We start from the raw sequence: 15368 nt of genomic DNA on the forward strand, positions 1-15368 counted from the left end.
TCAATTTTGTCTGCTAATTTCAGTCTGGATATTTTCCACTTTTCTGTTCATAATGGGAAAGCCTGGGGTTTGTTTTCTCCTTAATATTATTTTCCTTTTTTGAATTTCCTTTGGGTTTTGTTTTCAAATCTTGCCTCACCTAGGTCAACCCAAGGGCCTCGTTTACTAAGCATTTTTTCCATAGATACAGAATGGGAGAAAAGCCTTAGTAAATCAGGCCTCAAAAAGATGTTAATGCAGTCCTTCCCTTACCCACTGCATGCATGCATGCATCGGGGCCGGGGGTCTTTGGGGTAGCGCACAGTGAAGGAAAGAACACAAAAACAGGTATAGTGCTTTTAAAAACAAAAACTCAGGTTCACTTCTTTTTGTGAGCTGTTTGCATATTGTAGTTTTCAGCTGTTTTGTTTTTCCATGTGATCAGAGGTACAAAGATGCATCAAGTTTATTTCAGTCCATGAGATTTATTTTTATAAGTTCATACATGAGTTTGCTTTGGAGTTAAAGCATGATTGCAGTTAGGTTAGTATTAAACAGACAAAGGAATCTCTGGTTATATGCTGTCTTCCCCTTCTCCCTCAAGATAGCACAGGGCTGAGTGATTTAACCCTTGCTTGGTACAAGGAATCTTAGGTTCACAATCACCATGATGCTCCTAGTTTCATATTAGTTTTTATAACGGTGCTATTAATGAGAGTTTATTAAGAAGTGATCCTAGAACAACGGGAACTGTTTTTCATTTATGAGAAATTCTAGATTTGCATTTAGGGACATAGTGATTTTAAAGAGGTAAGAGATTTATTTTGTTATGCTGGATGCGGGTGTGTGGAGTGCTTTGTCAGTGCATTTGTTATGGGATACAGTGTAACGTGCTTTATAGTATAGCTCACTGTTTGGAGGGAGTTTGGAATGCCTTTGTTAGAAAAAAAAATGTGAGTCAGTTACATTTAAACCTCTCACCATGGGTTTGCTTTTAAACAATTGTGTGAAGATATGATTTATTTTAATTAAACAAAGGTCAGGAATAAACAGAAAGCACTAATATGCATGAACTCCATGCTGCAATATTTGTTAATTACAGCATTTATGTTATATTCTAATGATGATAGATATTTCTCAGTTTTGCTTATACCTCACTAGATGCTAACTTTTGGAAGAGGGACGTGGTGCTAGATGAAGGGAATGATTGGGGTTTGTTTTTTTTTTTTTACTTTGATGGGAGCTCAGGTATACATATCCGAAAAGAGAAATAGGTTGAAACTACAACAAAAAAAACCAAAACAAAACAGGGAAATCCCTCACATACAGTTGCAGGTCTTGGCTAATGCATATGAATGACTGCCCAAGGTTGTGCACAGTAGGGAATTAATTGCTCCCTGGTATAACAAAGACTGTTCTTTTATTTTGCAAATTTTCAGACTCCCAGCTGATATGTTTGTGCTTCTGGAAATGATCCGTACTCTAATTTAGGGTATTTATAGGATCTGTTAGTAGGAATTTGATGAAGCATATTAAATAATTACAAAGTTGTCTGTTTTAAGTTTCTCTTTTAGAAAGTGAGTTAGGAGTTTACAGTACAGGAAAAAAAAAGGTTTTTGATTTGTAAATGGAAGTAGCTCTTATCATAGGGACAGCGCCTCCTAGAGGGGGAACGCTATAGACAGGAACATAGTTTTATGACTGCTTTTTGCTGAAGTGAGATATAACAGAATGCTGAAATTTAAGGAAATTGTAATGTCATTTTTAAATTTAATTCTAATCATTATATTAATTGTTATATGCTAGATTTCTTTCCAGGGTACGAAGGCACAAAGCACATTTGTCTCTGTCCCATGGAAGATGATGATTATAGTTTTTTTTTCCAGTTTGCTTCCTTTTCATTTTTATCAATAGATCTATTTTAATTGTAATCTTGATTTTGTTTTCTTTTGTGGATCGATACAATTTTTTAAACCTTTTTAAAGTACTTTTTATTTTTTAATTTTTGAACTCAAAAGTTTGTCAATTGTCTGTTATGTGTTAAATGTGTAATACTGAGAATGCAGAATGAATGAATGCATGCATTGGGGTAGATTTTAAAAAGCATTTACTCGAGCAAAACTGGTTTTTGCTCGAGTAAATACACTTTACTCAAGTAAGTGGGCTTTTCAAAATTGCTACAATATATGCCATTGAATTGTCCATAGGATTTACTCAAGTAAGTGCACTTTACTCGAGTAAATAGCTTTTGAAAATTGCTACGATAGTATGTCACATTTACATGCGTAACTCCTTTGAAAATGACCCCCATTATGTAGTCAGTTCGGTGAAATATATGTTTTAATGTAATGTCTGAGTATTTATGTTTGTGGTTTGGACCATTGCATGATGTTTTGAAATAATGTGGGATTATTATGCAAATTAAATATAGGGAGTACATGACCTGATGGCATTTTCTTATTGCTTAATTTGATTTGTTGTACTTTTATTTAGGCTTGAATTCATAAACATGCATCTAATCTAATAAGGAGCTAAGAGATTCTGCTCTGCCATCAGCACTGAATCCTACTAAAAGAACTGTATATGCACTGATTGCAGAAATTATCCTTCGACATAGATTCATCATATACTATATGGACTAGGGGTGTGCATTTGTTTTGAACTTAAATGTAAAACGCAACTTATTTTTTTTTTTTAACTTAAAAAAGTGATGAGGCGAAAACGATCGGATTTCCAACTTATTCAACATAGCTATGTTGAATATGTTGGAAATCGTGATTGTTGATCCTAAATAAAAATTTAAACCCCTCACCCTCCTTAATCCCCCCCCCCCAAGACTTACCAAAATTCCCTGGTGGTCGAGCGGGGAGTCAGGACGCCATTTCTGAACTCCTTTGTGAGGAGCACGTGACGTTGGTTGGTCAGGAGGCCCCCCCAAGCTGGCCAAAGTTCCCCTGACAAAGGTAGGGGGGGTCTAGATAGGGCCGGGGGGGTGGGTTAGATAGAGGAAGGGAGGGGAAGGGGAGGGCAAAAGCGAGTCCCCTCCGAGGCCGCTCCGATTTCGGAGCGGCCTCGGAGGGAACGGCAGCAGGCTGCGCGGCTCGGTGCGCGCCGGCTACACGAAATCGGCAGCCTTGCGCGCGCCGATCCAGGATTTTAGCGGATACGCGCGGCTACGCACATATCTACTAAAATCCAGCGTACTTTTGTTGGCGCCTGATGCGCCAACAAAAGTACGCGAAGGCGCGCTTTTTGAAAATCTACCCCATTATGTTTTTCTTTATCTTTATCTATGAAAGCTGCGTTGATCACGTAGAAGGTGATGTCTCAGTGTGATTCAAATATGATAATTCATGGTTCAAGAGGGATATATATATATATATATATATGTATATATATACTTCTCTTCCACACCAGCATAGGGTAAATACATGCTGATCTATTTGTTATGATATTCCTATTCTTTTGTTCTGCAGTCTGCACTTATGGTAATCACTTTGCTGATCTTTATTCCCTTTTTACTCTGATTTCTTTCCTGAAACTCTTTTTGAATATTCTTCCTGTAATACTATTAGGGGCGGATTTTAAGAGCCCTGCTCGCGTAAATCCGCACGGATTTACGCGAGCAGGGCCCCGGGACTCGCGTAAGTCCCGGGGTTTTTCGAGGGGGGCATGTCGGGGGCGTGTCGGATCGGCGCGGCATTTTGGGGGTGAGACGCGGCATTTCGGGGGCAGGCCCGGGGGCGTGGTTTCGGCACGGGGTGGTCCGGGGGTGTGCCTTCCGGAACCGCCCCCAGGTCCCATCTCGGCGCGCTAGAGGCCCGCTGGCGCGCGGGGATTTACTTCTCCCTCCGGGAGGCGTAAATCCCCCGACAAAGGTAGGGGGGGGGTCTAAATAGGGCCGGGGGGGTGGGTTAGATAGAGGAAGGTGAGGGGAGGGCGAAAGCAAGTTCCCTCCGAGGCCGCTCCGATTTCGGAGCGGCCTCGGAGGGAATGGCGGCAGGCTGCGCGGCTCGGCGCACGCCGGCTACACGAAATCGGCAGCCTTGCGCGCGCCGATCCAGGATTTTAGCGGATACGCGCGGCTACGTGCGTATCTACTAAAATCCAGCTTACTTTTGTTTGCGCCTGATGCGCCAACAAATGTACGCTAAGGCGCGCTTTTTGAAAATCTACCCCTTAGATTTTGCTTAGAGTCTGTTTATACCCTCTCACAAATATTTTTTTGGTAATGGGGCCTTTGATGCTTTCTATGAGATTGTTCTCCTTGAAACAAATACACTCCTTATACATAATGAGCACTGTCATAGGGATCTGCAACTATTCTATTACTATATCTTTTGGCATACTAATTGCTCATTGTTCTTTTCTTCTTATCTTGGCCCCAGCACTATAAACACTATCTGTGAGTTAAAACATTCTTTTTATCCTGCTAGTTTGTTTTCTTTTTCTTTGTCCACTATAATGGACTGCCTTTTGTATTAATTTCTCTGTACCCTCTCAGAATAATTTATTTTTTCTGCCAGTTGTTTAGTTTTTTCAATGTTCTTTTTCTCTTGTATCATATATTCATACTCCTTCTTCTCTAATACACTTACCTACTTCTATCACTGGTTCTCAGTATGAAACAGTTCTCCTTGCAGAAACTCACCCATTATGAATAGTGTAACAAGAATATATATATTTTCTTCTTTAATGATTATTTTAGTTCTTGATTATCTTTATGCTAGTTATACTAGTATGTGATCTAATATTATGTGATTTGTAGCATACAGACTGTTTTTTATTAGGAACAAGTCTTTCTCTTTAGAATATTAGTTTAACTATGGTATTTCTTCATTATGCAATGTAATCTCTAGCTTAAGACTAAAGTTTTGATATTATTACTATACTTGCAGTTTAACTATAGAACTGGAGGATTTTTATTGTAATTCAGTTTTAATGTTATTGTTTGATTAGCTAGTGAATGCCTGTAGGAGTATCACTTACATTAATTAGGAATCTAGAGGGATACACACAACTATGTTTTACACCTGATAAATATCAAGGTTAGTTGTTAGGACACACTTTTTAAGTTCCTTTGTTATGGCCAATCATCGCGGACCTGTTGGTGTTCCACTCTTGCCATTGAAGGTGGCACAAGAGGGAAATGTATATGTCAGTGTAACATAAGACTTTGTTCAGGCCTTTGGCTCACTCAGCTTGTCCCAGAGTCCTTTGCTGTCTGCCTTAACTGAAGCTGCTGGTATACAGTGAACCTTTCACTGATCTCAGACTCAAGAATTTGGAAGATATCTGGAAGACCTGTAGGCTCTGCAAAGCCTATAATTAAAGGCCAGGAGGTTATCGATGGCAGATGGCTGAAAACTGCATTATTTTGCTTATCTGGCTCCAACTGAAATCAGAGTTTCTCCCTGCCCCTTGGAGATGAAGTGATTGATCTATCGACAAAATAAAGAAGTTCAAAAGAAACAGAGCACATCAAAGCAATGCTAAACAAAGGAACTTTTAAGGTGGGAGGGGATTTCTCAGGCTAGAGAAGGTCAGCTTATTACACTGTCATATTGCGTAAGTGATCTTCTCACAAGTATTTTCTGTATGGTTTAAACCTATAAAATAACAGCTCTTACAAGATACTGAGAGACACAGGCTGTAGAGCTTTCTCTGTATTGAAGGTCTGACAGTCTGTATCTCCCAAGGATATGCAATATTAAATTTATATTTGCCTCAACTAAATTGTTTGTGGTATTCTTGTGTTCTGTAGCAGAAAAGCACCATTTGCACAGTCAGATAATATATACAGCAGGGACTGAATAGGCATGGGTATGTGCTGGGGGACCAGTTAAGTTATAAGTATAACAATGAGAGGGACCCTTATACCTGACATATCCAGCAATCACTGTAATTGATGCTGAGACTTTATCTGGACAGAAAATTTGGTTCACCCTGAAAAATAAAGAGACAAAGTAAGGAAGCACGTGAAGGAGCTCCTTTGTTGAGTTCCTTCATCCATGTGCCAAAGAGTATGCCCGTGTGGATGCACGCATGTCACTGCTGCCCACGCGGGCTTTAATTTTGTTGTTTCTGGTCATGTCATCAGGGGATGAGAAGATGGTCAGTCAGCTCCGGGGGATGAGGTGAGCAAACAGGAAGGCTGCAGCAGAGTGGAGGTAAGCCTGATGGAAGAAATGGCAAAGGGCAGCTTCCGTGGTCACAGGCGAGGTTCACAACAACTGGGATGGAAATTCCTCTGGAGTCCATATGGGCTTTAATGTCATCGCCCTGGTGATACCATCAAGGGACAAGAGGGTGGTCAGTCAGCTCTGAGGAATGAGGCAGGTGAGCAGGAAGCTCTGAGGAATGAGGCAGGTGAGCAGGAAGGCTGCAGCAGGGTGGAGTTGAGCCCAATGGTGGAAACTGGTAAATGGTGACCTCCATTGTCACAAGTGACAGTCACAGACAGCTGCTTTAATTATTCAAACAGATGCACTATTACAGTTTCTAAATCACACAATATATCAGTGACTAAAATTCTCCATAGATTTGTTAATTTTCAAATACTATAGGCCAACTAAGATGTGATTAGTTAGGATCAGCTCTATTGCCATCTAATTTCTCTTTTTCTGTTGGCAAAGTCTGCGTCGGTCAGGACATTTTATTTATTTATTTATTTATTTATTTATTTATAACTTTTTTTTTATACCGAAGTTCAGGTAACAGAATTACTTATCACTCTGGTTTACATTTTAACAAGTAGAAAACAATGACAACATATGTCTTACAATGAACAAGGGAGTGAACAACTTGGATAATATAACATTTTAGTGGCTTGGTACCAGGATTTCAGAGTCAGCATCTGTCTTCAAACACAGGCAGAAATGCAACAGCTTCTGTGATGTTGATGCTGGCTCTTAGGATGTCAGTGGTGGTGGCTGAATTTGATATTGGTGGTCTCTTGGTACATTCTATGTCCACATGGAAGAGGGACAAGGAAGAGGGACAAGGATGGTTCTGATTGGAAGATTATCTTTAAAAATAAATAAATAAAAGTGAATAGTTAATCTTTTACATAGAGATGTCTGCATGTCTCAGGAATGCTTAAAGATAAGTAGTAACCAGTCAGAGTTTTATATTCTGACACAGTCCAGATAGTAAAGGAAGCCGGATAAACTTACTTGGCTAACTTTGGAGGAATACTGAACAGTGCAGCCACACTATTGAATATAGACAGCTATATTAATTAGTTAGCCTCTAACTATAGCTAGCTAATTTTAGGTCCGAAGCGGGGGGCGGACCTGCGAAATCCGGCAGCGATCGCACCTCCACGATGTGATCGCTGCCAGCTTTTGCACCCAATAGCACCATCGTAAAAGGTGGTGCTATTGGGCGCGAAACCAGTGGCGAAAAGGGCCCTTACTTTTTTGCCGTCAGCAACGTCTTCGCAGAGTCGGCTCCGGTGCTGCCCCGACTCCTCCTCTTCTGGGGCCGACTCTGCCCCGACTCAGCCCCCATTTAGTGATCGCACGTGAAAAGTCCCTTTTTGCATGCGATCGCTATTGAAAATGACCCCCTTAGCCAGCTAACTCAGCTCCTCTCTGGACCGCCCCTAACTTATCTGTCTAAATGTTAGCTTTCTAACTTATTAGCCAGCTAGAATTTATCCAGATAAAGGCTGAATATAGCCGGGTAAGCCATTTAGACAGATCACTATTACATTATCCATCTAAATGGCTTTTGAATATGGACCAATGTCTGCATATCTCAGTCTTAAAGTGTAATGGAAAATCCAAAATTCTTGCTGCTCTTCCATCTTTGGTTCAGATACAACAGACTCTTTCAGAATAAATCAGATGTATGCCCTATATTACCTCTATTGTGCCACTGTTGTGGATGCTCTTTACCCTTCTCATGGTGCCTTGAAGTGTTTCCACCATGGTTTTTGTTGCTTTCTTCCCTTTGCCTCTGTTTCATCTAATTGTCACCAGTCATATTATCCTGGGCTGTTCATTCCACTGCTGTTGCTTCTTTGCCCCTCTCATGGTATCTTGGACTTGGAGTGCTCTTCCTTCCGCTTCTTGTCTGGAAGTTTCACTAAATTTGGATACAAAAAATCCCATTGTTGGAGCCCAAAATAGGATGCATTATTTCTCCATTTTCTTTAATGGATTTACAAATTTATCAAAATAAACAAATTAAATTAAGGGATACAAAGTGAAAAAAAAAAAAATCACTGGAACAAAATAATGAAACAAAATGAAAAATGTTTATTTCGTGCTCAGCTCTATTAAAAAGATTTCAGTTCAATTCTGTGAAACACTTTTTTTGTAACCAGTGAGAGAAGTATAAATTTAGAATTGTGTACATAAATGGAAAAGTGTCATTTAATCAATCTCCTCTCATTGTCTACCCTGTTGCAACCTTTAATAAACAGAATTCTGTCTGAGTGGACTAATGATGAAATTCATACCTCTAGCCAGTTTCTCAAAACTTTAATAAAGGGTTTTTTTAGTCAGGGTTGAGTAGTGAGATGGAGTGATGTTTTCACAGTATTTAGACCTTTGCCCTTTTGGGGATAAGGATAATAATTGCTTCATATAAAGACTACAGCAATTGAGACATCAAAATACCATTATTGAAAACTTCCATCAGAAGTGAAGTGTACTCATCCTGCATAGATTTATAAGGTCACTGGGGAGGTAAACTGAGATAGCAACTTTATTATTTTTGAGAAGCTTTATGGCTTTCTCCACCTCATTGATAGGAAAAAGACTACTTATATATATTCTACAAAGCATTTAAAGAGAGAGCATGCAAATAGTTTAGATAATTAGCTATCTCTTCCTGTAGACCTCATGATATAGCAGCTAGGTAGAGAGTGCATCAGGCTAAGTCGAGAGTACATTGAACAAATCTCTTTTTATACCTTTCATCTCTCCAGATCACTTAAAATCTTCACTGCTGTCTACAGTGCTGTTTGTAACTCTGACTGTGCATGTAAAACTGTCCTCTTAAAACCTAGCCCTCCACCAAAACCTGACCCCGAGTTCACAATGGCCCCACTTACAGTGGTATAAAAAGTTGATTAATATGTGTGTCTCTCCAGAGGGTCACTCTATCTCTCTCTGCCCAAAACAGGATTTGGGATATTTATTAGAAATCCTATTTCAGCAGTAATGCATAGCTATTGTAGCCCTAACACCAGGGAAAAAGGTATAGTTATTTCCAGCATTAAAACCCGTGATAACGTGTGTTATACTATCACATGCAACATTGTGTCCCTCATTTTCATTAACTCCTCCCAGTCCTGGCAAATCTTAAAATTTGCAAACGCATCTCACGATGTGATAAATAATGCATGTATTATGATATTATCGTGGGCGTTATGGCCCTAATGCCCACAATAACGCCCTAACATGATTTGATGAATGACCCTTTTAGTTATCTATATAAGTCACAGTTATCTGAATAAGTTTATCTGAATATTCATTTGAATTTTCTATCTAAGGGGGTCATTTACTAAGCTGCTGTAATATATTTACAAGGAATAAAAAGTGTTTACCCTGTAGTAAATGGAATTTCAAATGGAGCACATTATATGTAACATGAAAATCAGGCACAAAATACCTATTTAACAGGGTCATTATCAAATTGCATTGCTAGTCTAACAAGTGTTAAATAGGGTCTAACGTGTTAGACACGTGATAAATGTCGCAACACAAGCTGGCATGCAAATTTTAAATTGAGTATGCAGATGGTAAGAGCAAATGCAAATTAGTTCTCCTAGCACAATTTGTGACAATGTAATGCGCATTAATGTGGGATTTAACTTCAGAAATAATACTTTTTTTTTTGTTGCGGTAGAGAGGCAAAAATGTTTTTATCACGCGACAGCAGCCGTTATCGCAATTCATGGTTATTATCGCACACGATAAAATGAGGCCTTCTATCAGGCACATATACCAATCTGTCCTGGACCAATAAAACATCTTTTCTTACTTGGCCTGACTTCCTAAAGCTACTATGTTTGGGGCATGTTTAATTGCAGTGGGACACTGGCTGCTTAGGGATGCTTGGTGCAGAAAACAAGAAGAACAACAATGGGCAAGGGAGGTTCCAAACCCTCCTAGGAAAGTCCCTGCACCAGATCCACAGCCATTGGCCCCACAGGGTTTGTGCTGGGGCCCACGGCAGCGTTTGCCACATAGGTGGGAACAGAGCATATACAGGAAGCATATCTTTCCTTCAAGAAACACATTGCTGGACATACCAGAAGAATTGCTTTAACTCTCAGATTATCCTGTAATGATACGAAAAAATCAGAGGGGATCTGGATCTGCTTAAGGAAAGTTCCTATGCTATACTGTGCCTCACCAAAGTAATGGTCACCCTGCATTTTCTAGCATCTGGCTCCTTCCAAACGACAGTAGGAGTCTTGGAAGAATGTCCCAAACCTGTTTTTCCCACTGTCTGGGCAGGTTATAAAAGCTTGTATCTGACCACATTAATCTCTATACATAGCATTTCCTGGGGACAAGCAGGTCTTGGTGGAATTGAAGAGAGGTTTTTTATGCCATTGCTAACTTCCTGAATGTTCTGGGAGCTATTGACTGCACTCATGTTGCCACATTCCATCCCATCGCAGGGAGGAAATCTACTGCAAAGGAAAGCTGTTCCACTCCATCTATGTGCAAATGGTCTGTGACGCGTGAATGTGCATCCTCGACATGGTGGCAAGGTACTTGGGAGCCGCACATGATTCTTTTATACTTAGGCAATTGGCCCAAGTTTGAAAATTTTGAGTACAGTCTCTATGGGGATGGTTGACTCGTAGTCCATGTGCCTGTATGTAAACAATCACCGAAGCTAATGATTTCCAAATTATCCCTAACAACTGAAAAGTAGGTTGATAATACAAACAAAAAAAGCACAATTTGAAAGGTCTGTATGCCAATGCCAGACTTCTAAGAAGTAAGATGGGAGAGTTAGAGTGTATAGCAGTGAAAGATGAGATAGACATAATTGGGCATCACAGAGACTTGGTGGAAGGAGGCTAACCAATGGTTCAATGCTATATCAGGGTACAAATTATATCGCAATGATAGGAAGGATCAACCTGATGGGAATGTGGTAGGGGTGTGCATTTGTTTTTTGGACATATTGGCAATCTGCAAACATATATGTCCCTATTCGTTGTATTTTGTGGGGTAACGAAACGTATGGCGAACCTCCCACGAATACAATGTAACTAACGAATAAACCCCCCACCCTCCTGACCCTCCCAAGACTTACCAAAAGTCCTTGGTGGTCCAGCGGGGGTCCGGGAGCGATCTCCTGCACTCGGGCCGTCGGCTGCCAGTAATCAAAATGGCGCTGATAGCCTTTGCCCTTACTATGGTCACAGGGGCTGACCAATGGCACCGGTAGCCCCTGTGACATAGTGAGGGGCAAAGGCTATCGGCGCCATTTTGAATACAGGCAGCCGAGAGCCCGAGTGCAGGAGATCATGCCAGGACCCCCACTGGACCACCAGGGACTTTTGGTAAGACTTGGTGGGGGGGGGGAGGGGTTCAGGAGGGTGGGGGGGTTGTAGTTAAATTAAATTTAAACGGTTGGGATGGGTTTTGTTTGGGAACCGAATATATACGTAACTAATGAACGGATTGGGGTTCCCCCGAGAATGGATTGCAATGGATTTGGCTCCTCATGAATATGAATTCTGAATGGGATGAATCCGTCCCTGCTGCTCATTCCTAGGGTGTGGCCCTGTATGTCCGGGAGTGTATAGAGTCCATCAGAATAAAGATCATACAAGAGACTAAATGTTCAGTAGAATCTATATGGGTAGAAATCCCATGGTGTTGGGTAAGAGTATAGTGATAGGAGTATACTACCGTCCACCTGGACAAAAATGGTCAGACAGATTTATTTATTTATTTATGTATTTATTTATTTTATTTCAAATTTTTCTATACCCACTTTTACAAACGATGTTTAGTAAAAAAAACGGTATACAGAAATATCATTCTAAAACTAAAAACATATAAAATAAAAATCTCTTAAAAATTACAAAAAGCATATTATATAAAATAATAATACAAAATAAAACATGATTATTAAAATACAAAGGCAAATTTACATAGAGATATAAATATTAATAAGGTGCCGTATGATTAGTGCATAAGGGTAGTAAGAAATGGAAGTGATAGGTTAAATTATTTGGTAGGTGTAATTTTGAATGCAATTTGAAAGAGATGTGTGTTTAAGGATTTTCTGAAATGATTTGAATTAGATATGGATCTTAGTGAGTCTGGTAGTGCATTCCAAAGAATGATGAAATGCTATGAGAAATCAGGGAAGCTAACCAATTTGGCCGTGCAATAGTAATGGGAGATTTCAATTACCAAGCAAAGCATGAAGCAGAGATGTCTTGCACATCAATCAAATCCAACACATCCAGCGTGCAAGAAACAAGTAGCAAAGTCCATCAATGGATTTCTAATAGATTTTTTATTAAACCAAAATTCGAGACATCATTCATGGCAACTCCATGTCACTTCAAAAGTACGAGTAAAGGAGTCCCCCGACACGGTCCGTGTTTCGCGGTAGCTGCATCGGGAGGGACCCGCGGATAAATTTCATCTTACATATTCATCCTGGAGCGCTCCAGGATGAATATGTAAGATGAAATTTATCCGCGGGTCCCTCCCGATGCAGCTACCGCGAAACACGGACCGTGTCGGGGGACTCCTTTACTCGTACTTTTGAAGTGACATGGAGTTGCCATGAATGATGTCTCGAATTTTGGTTTAATAAAAAATCTATTAGAAATCCATTGATGGACTTTGCTACTTGTTTCTTGCATGCTGGATGTGTTAGATTTCAATTACCCCAATATTGACTGGGTAAATGTAAAATCAGGACTTGTTAGAGACATAAAGTTCCTGGATGTAATAAATGACTGTTTCATGGAGCAATTGGTTCAGGAACCAACAAGAGAGGGAGTTATTATAGATTTAATTCTTAGTGGAACGCAGGATTTGGTGAGAGAGGTAATGGTGGGGGTCACTTGGCAACAGTGATCTTAACATGATCAATTTAAACTAATAACTGGAAGGGGGACAATAAGTAAATCTGCAGCTCTAACACTAAACTTTCAAAATGGAAACTTTGATAAAATGAGAAAAATATTTAGAAAAAACTGAAAGGTGCAGCTGCAAAGGTTAAGTGTTCACCAGGCGTGGACATTGTTTAAAAATACAATACTAGAGGCGCAGTCCATATGTATTCCACACATTAAGAAAGGTGGAAGGAAGGCAAAACGATTACCGTCATGGTTAAAAGGTGAGGTGAAAGAGGCTATTTTAGCCAAAAAAAATCCTTCAAAAATTTGGAGAAGGATCCAGCTGAAGAAAATAGGATAAAAGATAAGCATTGTCAAGTTAAGTGTAAAACATTGATAAGACAGGCGAAGAGAGAATTTAAAATGAAGTTGGCCATAGAGGCAAAAACACATAAAAAAACTTTTAAAAATATATCTGAAGCAAGAACCTGTGAGGGAGTCGGTTGGACCATTAGATGACCAAGGGGTTAAAGGGGCTCTTAGGGATGATAAGGCTATTGCAGAAAAACTAAATGAATTCTTTGCTTCAGTGTTTACTAATGAGGATGTTGGGGAGATATCAGTTCGGAGATGGTTTTCAGGGGTGATGAGTCAGACAAACTGAATGAAATCACTGTGAAACTGGAAGATGTAGTAGGCCAGATAGACAAACTAAAGAGTAGCAAAATCACCTGGACAGGATGGTATGCATCCTAGGGTATTGAAGGAACTCAAAAATGAAATTTCTGATCTATTGGTTAACATTTGTAAGCTTTGACAACCCACTGAGTATCTCCTCAATGAGTGACCAACTGTCCGAGCTGGCCCAAGGGTTTACGAATCTAACAAAAGAGCAGAAAAGTTGACTATGAAGATCAGCAAACCAAGGTTGGAAAGCTGGAAAGCTGGAAAGATATGACCACAAATGCTCATACCCTAGACAACAAAATCTCAGATCTGCAGGACCTATTGGTAGAGGCAGACTGGCATATTGGTGCCATTATGGAGACATGGTTCACAGATTCTCATGATTGGGATATGGCAATCCCATGCTATAACATATTAAAGGACAGAAAAGGGGGACGAATAGCATTTTATGTTAAAAACTATATCAATGCAACCAACATGCAAGGAATATGTGATAGGGCAGAAGCATTATGGACTATCCTAAACAAGACAATGCTTCCTCTATTTACACTGGTGTGGACTACAGGCTTCCCACCCAAACTGAAGATCTGGACTAAGATCTGGTGAAAGACATCCAAACAGTGGGAAAGAAGGGAGAAGTGTTGATCATTGGAGATTTTAATCTGCCAGATATGGATTGGATTATCCCTTCTGCAGAATCTACAAGAAGTAGAGAGATAGTGAATGCCCTTTAAGGGTTCTGCTCAAAGAAATGGTACTGGAACCCACAAAAGAGGGGTGTGATATTCAACCTAGTGCTCATTAATCAGGATAATGTCTCTAATGTATGGACAAGTGCCTACCTGAGCACCAATGATCATCAGACAGTATGGTTTGATATCACAAATAAAATACAGAGAACTCACATGAAAATGGGGATATGCCTGGAGGAAGAACTAGAAGTCCTGGAGAAAATGGGTGAGGTGGAAAAATAGTGGGTGCAATTAAAAGGAGTTATTACAAAGGTAACACAATCTATGTGTTAGAAAAATGAATAAAAGTATGAGGAAAAATAAACCAATTGTTGGTTATCAAAGGAGGTGGCTGAAAAAAATAAAGGCAAAAAGAAAAGCATTCAAGAAGAATAAAAGATGTCAAAGAGAGGAAGACAAGGAAGAATACTTGGTGAAACTGAGAGAGATGAAGAAAGAAATCAGGAAAGCAAAAGGCAAAGTGAAAGAAAAGATTGCCAAAGAGGTAAAGAGCAGTGACAAAACAAGTTTTAGATATATCAGAGAAGAAGGATGACCGAAAGTGATAAGATGAAAATAAATGGTGACAAGGATTGATGTGTAGAGTTAGATGAATAAATGGCAGAAATGTTATCAGTTTGGTGTTCATTAAAGAGGACAAGACCATAGATAGGAATGGGGCAGACACAACTACAGGTTGATTAGCCTCACTTTTGTGGTGGGAAAATTAATAGAGAACCTGCTGAAAGAAAGGATAGTGAATTATCTACAGTCCAGTAAGTTGCTGGACCCAAGAGAGCATGGATTCAGCAGGGGAAAAGTCCTATCAGACAAAACCGATGTTTTTAAATTAGGTAACTAGAGAATTGGATCAAGGAAGAGCACTTGATGTTATTTACTTGGATTTCAAC

Source organism: Rhinatrema bivittatum, chromosome 1 (genome assembly GCF_901001135.1).
Source record: "Rhinatrema bivittatum chromosome 1, aRhiBiv1.1, whole genome shotgun sequence".
Classification (NCBI taxonomy): Eukaryota; Metazoa; Chordata; class Amphibia; order Gymnophiona; family Rhinatrematidae; genus Rhinatrema; species Rhinatrema bivittatum.